The following is a 7732-nucleotide window of genomic DNA, read 5'->3' as shown; positions in this document are numbered from 1 at the left end:
AAAAAAAAAAGGAATGCTTAATTCATACCTATAGAGAAGTATAATCACTTTGATTTATTTTTCATCTCTGTTACTGTTTTAGGAACAAATTTACAGACTCAAACCTCGCCTCCCCTCTCCCCCAAACACACAGCATAATATGGTATAAATCAACTATGTAGATGTATAAAAGATATTGAAAGTTAGTGAAATTTCGTGTCTTTAAAATGTCAGGTAGAATGTTACAAAGCAGGCAGCTCCCGAAAGCAACTCAGGGAAGTGGTGTATTTGTTAAACACCAAACAGTGAAAACTTACCTAAGAGTTTTCTCTCCGAATCTTCCCACACAGCAGCATCGAGTTTAGCTTCACAGACAAGGATGTGAAACTTGGGATCAGCTGGTCAGACACCAAGAACAGGACTTAGGACATAAAATTACAATTCACGTTTCCCCCTCTCCTATGAAATAACTAGACCCACACAGTCGTGAGGGGACGCGATACGGAATGTGCTCTGTCTCACCGGGAATCCGCATTTCACATCCACTCGCGAGTCTCCTGCCTGGGACAAGGGCAGAGCTGACTCATTCTGAAGATGACTCTGCAGGCATGGAGTTCATTCCGGAGGAGGCTAGAGCCGCTCAGCATGAAAAGAGGGTGTAACAGGATGTTGTCGCTGCTGAGGAAGTGGGGTTGCCACCCGACGGGCTGTCCATCATCACCCAGGAGAGGCTGGGCCAGGCTGTGGTGCGTCCAAACCCCTGCCCTCTGGGCAGGCCGGTGGTGTCAGTCATTTCAAGGTAAAGAGCAGGGGATATGTCAGGACCTGTGACCTGCTGTTCAGAGAGCATCTAACACAAGCCAGCTGTCTTTGGAGGGGCAGAGCGGCGGGGAGGCGCTTGTATCTTGTGGGCAGAGGCTTCTCACCAGACCACAAAGGTGGGGAGGGGTCTGTGTGGGGCCGCTGAGGGGCTTGGAGACTAAAGCCCCACGCCAGTGAGAGAAAACAGGATGGGAAGAGCCAGGGGAATCGGGTGGAGATCCAATCTCTAACTCCATGGAGGACTTTGTAAGGTTTGGACCCAGAGCAGAGGAAAGTTTAATGCATGACATAGTCTAACCCCTCTGTTAGTTAGACTAACCCCTCTGTTAGTCTACATCAGGTTGTGTCTATCAAGACCCATGTCATTCCATCAACTTCTCCCTTTCCCAGAAAGGTCACTTCTCTTTCACTTGCTGGGAAAGGGAGAAGTTCAAGGAATGATAAAGGTCTTGGTAGACTCAACCTGAAGCGGCCCTTAGGAGCCAGCAGATCCGGCAGCCCCAGCAGATCTCATGGGCTCGGAGGTATGTAGGGGAGGAGGATATCACAAGACCAGCTGCACAGTCATGGAAGGGGCTCTGAGGCCTTGCAGGCAGGCTCCTTCTCCTTCAGTGGCTGATCTCCTTTGAAGAAAGAACTTCTGGCCTGCTTCTGGGCAGGCAGAGATGGCCTGTTGGACCCCAGGGCACCAGGTGAGCAGCTGAACCCACACATGTGCTGTGAACTATCCACTGAGTCACCTGGCTTTCTGCAGCTCACTGCATCCTCAGAGCAGGCATGGTGTTGGCATGTCTCGGGATGGCTTGCCCATAGTCCCTGCTCTCCACTTTCACCCAGCCTCCCACCAAGTTCCCTCTTGGGTGCTTTCCCATGAGTAGTTGTCTGAGGATGAAAAATGTGTTTGACAGCAGCTTTAGATGCTGAAGTGTTTTGGAGAAGAAGAATATCACTGTTATACTCTCAGAAAGATCTCAAGTTCTGAAAATATCCGTTATCTCCTGGGAATGCTTATAAGAAAGTCCTCACTACAAAAGAGAACCAGGCTGATAGACATGTTGAGACCAAATAAAGATATTCAAAACAAATAAAGATAGTAAAGACAAATAAAGGGACCCAGTTGAGAGGGAAAGCTCAATTTTACATAAGATTGGAAAGTAATTGTTGAGTGCCTGGTGATTATCTCAAGCCAGTGGTGTGGTGCAGGGGTTCAGAAGAATTTACCAAGACAGTTGTTGGTAAAGAAAGGCAGATTTATTAGAAAAAGTATGAAAGTACGTTGCAAGGGAGCAATGGGCGGGTCAGCAGGAGAGGCGCTGACTGCCAGGAGACAGAGGCTTGCGGGGGATTTGATAGGACGATGCTCGTGGTGTGTGCTGGAGAGGGCTATGTGCAGTGCTCGTAATGCCAAGGTTTCAGGGAGCTAACTTGCAATTTTTGTATCAGCCGAAGGTCTGGCTATCACTGGGCACAGGAAGACTGAGTTATTTGTGCAGGGGGTCTGTGCGTCCTGGACCATGAAGAAAGGCAGGCTCACAGCTTATCCACTTTCCTTTTGCTTTCCTTTGGTCCCACCAACCTGAATCCCCCTCCCTGATTAGGACTGTTAGGACTGTCCAGTAAAGAGTATGCAAGGAAATGACAAACTTTATTTTCTTTTTCTCTTTCTTTTCTTTCTCTCTTTCTCTCTTTCTCTCTCTCTCTCTTTCCTTCCTTCCTTCCTTCCTTCCTTCCTTCCTTCCTTCCTTCCTTCTTTCCTTCCTTCCTTCCTTCCTTCCTTCCTTCTTTCCTCCCTCCCTCCCTCCCTCCCTCCCTCCCTCCCTCCCTCCCTCCCTCCTTCCTTCCTTCCTTCCTTCCTTCCTTCCTTCCTTCCTTCCTTCCTTTCTTTTTTTTTCTTTTTGGATGGAGTTTCCCTCTTGTCACCCAGGCTGGAGTGCAATGGCATGATCTCAGCTCACTGCAACCTCTACCTCCCAGGTTCACGCCATTCTCCTGCCTCAGCCTCCCAAGTAGCTGGCATTACAGGCGCCCGCCACCACACCCGGCTAATTTTTTTGTATTTTTAGTAGAGATGGGTTTTCACCGTGTTAGCCAGGATGATCTCTATCTCCTGACCTCATGATCCTCCTGCCTTGGCCTCCCAAAGTGCTGGAATTACAGGTGTGAACCACCGCACCCGGCCCTTTTTTTCTTTTTTTTCTTGAGACAGTTTCACTCTTGTCACCCAGACTGGAGTGCAATGGCGTGATCTCGGCTCACTGCAACTACCACCTCCTGGGTTCAAGCCGTTCTCTTGCCTCAGTCTCCCAGGTAGCTGGGATTACAGGTGCCTGCCACCACACCTGGCTAATTTTTGTATTTTTAGTAGAGATGGGGTTTCACCATGTTGGCCAGGCTGGTCTGGAACTCCTGACCTCAGCTGATCTGCCCATCTCGGCCTCCCAAAGTGCTGGGATTACAGGCGTGAGCCACCGTGCCCAGCCGGGAATGACAAAATTTCAAAATCACCATCTGGCAACTCCTAATAAAAATAATGAGGCAGGTAAGAACCAGTAATAGATTCCTGAAACCATTAGGCAGAAAGGCAGTGAGGAGCTGCACATCTTGCCACGTACCCAACCCCCCAACTTACGTGCTTACCAGAAGGGGGAAAATGTACCTGCTGATGAGGAGATGAGGCTGCCACCACCTAACTCAGAGGAAGATCTTTGCGTCATCACAGTGGGACGTGAGCCACATGCCTTCCAACGCTGTCCAGTAGGAAGCACACAGGACCACCTGTGCGGGATTCTTGAGTAAATGTTTAACCTAAATCGACAGAACTCTTGATTCACTTACCAGTCTGCAGGAAATACAGGAATAAGAAACAAATTAAATGACACCACAAGGAAACAGACACATTCAGACTTCAGGCATTGTCTTCTCAACAATTCAATGCTATGAAAGAAAAAAAACACTCAGCACTATCCCATTAAATGAGACTTAAGACAGAAAACCAAATGTGTGTCCTGAATTCAATCCGGATGTCAACTAACCAGCTGGAAAATACATTTTTCAAACAATGGGGAAATTATGGATATAGCCAGCTTTAGAGGATGTTAGATCATTAATTTTGTGGGATAGCTAGTGGCATTGTGGTTCTACAGGAAAATGTTCTTATTTTTTAGAGATGCGTAGAGATGCTTTTAGGGATGAAAAGTAATAATGTCCACAATTTACTTTAAAATACATCAGCAGGAAAGAAAGCCAGATGAAGTGAAGAAGGCAAAATGTCAGCAGCCGTTAAATCAAACAGAAGAGCGTGTTTCTGTTCCTTAATTATTGTCATCTCAACATGTCTGTATGTTTGGAAATTTTCATAATAAAAGACAAATAATAAGAAGAAAATGATATTTGGAAAGATTCTATTAAAAGAGTGAAAAAGATAACCAGGTAGGCCAATGACATCTTCTCACCTGCCGCCCAACCTCCTCCTGTGTTTTGTGCACAGGGTTTCTCAATGGACCGATGGCCAGAGGTTGGTGTGTCAAGAATTTGGGGTGTCAAGGTTAAGCACAAAACATGGACTTTGTGTGACAAGACAGGCTGGCCACCGACTGTTAAATACTTCCCCACAAAAGGGACAAGCCCGGAGCCAGGTTACCGGCCCACACCTCAAGACAGGTTCTTCTTTTAGGAAATGGACAAAGCTCTATGACCCGAACAAGCTCTTCGGGGAATTTAAATTTGCTTTCCCTGACACGACTCCACTATCACCCCTACCCCTGAACTTACAGGGCATCCACACTTCAGTCTCAGCAGGTTTGTTTTGTGTGTGTGTGTGTCTGTGTGTGTCTCTGTGCGTCTGTGTGTGTGTCTGTGTGTGTGTCTCTGTGCGTCTGTGTGTGTGTCTGTGTGTGTCTCTGTGCGTCTGTGTGTCTGTGTGTGTGTCTCTGTGTGTCTGTGTGTGTGTCTGTGTGTGTCTCTGTGCGTCTGTGTGTGTGTCTCTGTGTGTCTGTGTGTGTGTCTGTGTGTGTGTCTCTGTGTGTCTGTGTGTGTGTCTGTGTGTGTGTCTCTGTGCGTCTGTGTGTGTGTCTGTGTGTGTGTCTCTGTGTGTGTGTGTGTGTGTGTGTGTCTGTGTGTGTGTCTCTGTGCGTCTGTGTGTGTGTCTGTGTGTGTGTCTCTGTGTGTCTGTGTGTGTGTCTCTGTGAGTCTGTGTGTGTGTGTGTGTGTCTCTGTGTGTCTGTGTGTCTCTGTGCATCTATGTGTGTGTCTGTGTGTGTGTCTGTGTGTGCGTCTGTGTGTGTGTCTCTGTGAGTCTGTGTGTGTGTCTCTGTGTGTCTGTGTGTGTGTCTGTGTGTGTCTCTGTGCGTCTGTGTGTGTCTGTGTGTGTGTCTCTGTGTGTCTGTGTGTCTCTGTGCATCTATGTGTGTGTCTGTGTGTGTGTCTGTGTGTGTGTCTCTGTGAGTCTGTGTGTGTGTCTCTGTGTGTCTGTGTGTGTCTGTGTGTGTCTCTGTGCGTCTGTGTGTGTGTCTGTGTGTGTGTCTCTGTGCGTCTGTGTGTGTGTCTGTGTGTGTGTCTCTGTGTGTCTGTGTGTGTGTCTGTGTGTGTGTCTCTGTGCGTCTGTGTGTGTGTCTGTGTGTGTGTCTCTGTGTGTCTGTGTGTGTGTCTGTGTGTGTCTCTGTGTGTCTGTGTGTGTGTCTGTGTGTGTGTCTCTGTGTGTCTGTGTGTCTCTGTGCATCTATGTGTGTGTCTGTGTGTGTGTCTGTGTGTGTGTCTGTGTGTGTGTCTCTGTGAGTCTGTGTGTGTGTCTCTGTGTGTCTGTGTGTGTGTCTGTGTGTGTCTCTGTGCGTCTGTGTGTGTGTCTGTGTGTGTGTCTCTGTGTGTCTGTGTGTCTCTGTGCATCTATGTGTGTGTCTGTGTGTGTGTCTGTGTGTGTGTCTCTGTGAGTCTGTGTGTGTGTCTCTGTGTGTCTGTGTGTGTGTCTGTGTGTGTCTCTGTGCATCTATGTGTGTGTCTGTGTGTGTGTCTCTGTGCGTCTGTGTGTGTGTCTGTGTGTGTGTCTCTGTGCGTCTGTGTGTGTGTCTGTGTGTGTGTCTCTGTGCGTCTGTGTGTGTGTCTGTGTGTGTGTCTCTGTGTGTCTGTGTGTGTGTCTGTGTGTGTCTCTGTGCGTCTGTGTGTGTGTCTGTGTGTGTGTCTCTGTGTGTCTGTGTGTGTGTCTGTGTGTGTGTCTGTGTGTGTGTCTCTGTGAGTCTGTGTGTGTGTCTGTGTGTGTGTCTCTGTGTGTCTCTGTGCATCTATGTGTGTGTCTGTGTGTGTGTCTGTGTGTGTGTCTGTGTGTGTGTCTCTGTGTGTCTGTGTGTGTGCCTCTGTGTGTCTGTGTGTGTGTCTGTGTGTGTGTCTCTGTGCGTCTGTGTGTGTGTCTCTGTGTGTCTGTGTGTGTGTCTGTGTGTGTGTCTCTGTGCGTCTGTGTGTGTGTCTCTGTGTGTCTGTGTGTGTGTCTGTGTGTGTCTCTGTGCGTCTGTGTGTGTGTCTGTGTGTGTGTCTCTGTGTGTCTGTGTGTGTGTCTGTGTCTGTGTGTGTGTCTCTGTGTGTCTGTGTGTGTGTCTGTGTGTGTGTCTCTGTGTGTCTGTGTGTGTGTCTGTGTGTGTGTCTCTGTGTGTCTGTGTGTCTCTGTGCATCTATGTGTGTGTCTGTGTGTGTGTCTGTGTGTGTGTCTGTGTGTGTGTCTCTGTGTGTCTCTGTGCATCTATGTGTGTGTCTGTGTGTGTGTCTGTGTGTGTGTCTGTGTGTGTGTCTCTGTGTGTCTGTGTGTGTGTCTGTGTGTGTGTCTCTGTGAGTCTGTGTGTGTGTCTCTGTGTGTCTGTGTGTGTGTCTGTGTGTGTCTCTGTGCGTCTGTGTGTGTCTGTGTGTGTGTCTCTGTGTGTCTGTGTGTCTCTGTGCATCTATGTGTGTGTCTGTGTGTGTGTCTGTGTGTGTGTCTCTGTGAGTCTGTGTGTGTGTCTCTGTGTGTCTGTGTGTGTCTGTGTGTGTCTCTGTGCGTCTGTGTGTGTGTCTGTGTGTGTGTCTCTGTGCGTCTGTGTGTGTGTCTGTGTGTGTGTCTCTGTGTGTCTGTGTGTGTGTCTGTGTGTGTGTCTCTGTGCGTCTGTGTGTGTGTCTGTGTGTGTGTCTCTGTGTGTCTGTGTGTGTGTCTGTGTGTGTCTCTGTGTGTCTGTGTGTGTGTCTGTGTGTGTGTCTCTGTGTGTCTGTGTGTCTCTGTGCATCTATGTGTGTGTCTGTGTGTGTGTCTGTGTGTGTGTCTGTGTGTGTGTCTCTGTGAGTCTGTGTGTGTGTCTCTGTGTGTCTGTGTGTGTGTCTGTGTGTGTCTCTGTGCGTCTGTGTGTGTGTCTGTGTGTGTGTCTCTGTGTGTCTGTGTGTCTCTGTGCATCTATGTGTGTGTCTGTGTGTGTGTCTGTGTGTGTGTCTCTGTGAGTCTGTGTGTGTGTCTCTGTGTGTCTGTGTGTGTGTCTGTGTGTGTCTCTGTGCATCTATGTGTGTGTCTGTGTGTGTGTCTCTGTGCGTCTGTGTGTGTGTCTGTGTGTGTGTCTCTGTGCGTCTGTGTGTGTGTCTGTGTGTGTGTCTCTGTGCGTCTGTGTGTGTGTCTGTGTGTGTGTCTCTGTGTGTCTGTGTGTGTGTCTGTGTGTGTCTCTGTGCGTCTGTGTGTGTGTCTGTGTGTGTGTCTCTGTGTGTCTGTGTGTGTGTCTGTGTGTGTGTCTCTGTGAGTCTGTGTGTGTGTCTGTGTGTGTGTCTCTGTGTGTCTCTGTGCATCTATGTGTGTGTCTGTGTGTGTGTCTGTGTGTGTGTCTGTGTGTGTGTCTCTGTGTGTCTGTGTGTGTGTCTCTGTGTGTCTGTGTGTGTGTCTGTGTGTGTGTCTCTGTGCGTCTGTGTGTGTGTCTCTGTGTGTCTGTGTGTGTCT

General features: G+C 48.6%; 1 protein-coding gene across 2 annotated transcripts in view; it reads right to left on the bottom strand.

The window, feature by feature from the left end:
* CLN8 (CLN8 transmembrane ER and ERGIC protein) overlaps window positions 1–4627 on the bottom strand; it is a 28260-nt gene extending 23633 nt beyond the window's left edge. For both annotated transcript variants that reach the window (XM_015144679.3, XM_015144681.3), the window contains exons 1-2: window positions 502–4627; window positions 297–377 (exon numbers count right to left, since the gene is read on the bottom strand). The gene's annotated coding sequence lies outside the window, so the exon portion shown is untranslated. The remainder of the gene's footprint in view (window positions 1–296; window positions 378–501) is intronic.
* Between the last annotated feature and the right edge of the window lie 3105 nt (window positions 4628–7732).

Source organism: Macaca mulatta, chromosome 8, assembly GCF_049350105.2.
Source record: "Macaca mulatta isolate MMU2019108-1 chromosome 8, T2T-MMU8v2.0, whole genome shotgun sequence".
NCBI lineage: Eukaryota > Metazoa > Chordata > Mammalia > Primates > Cercopithecidae > Macaca > Macaca mulatta.
The sequence above is the reverse complement of the archived record's forward strand: the minus strand, read 5'-3'. Positions and strand labels throughout refer to the sequence as shown.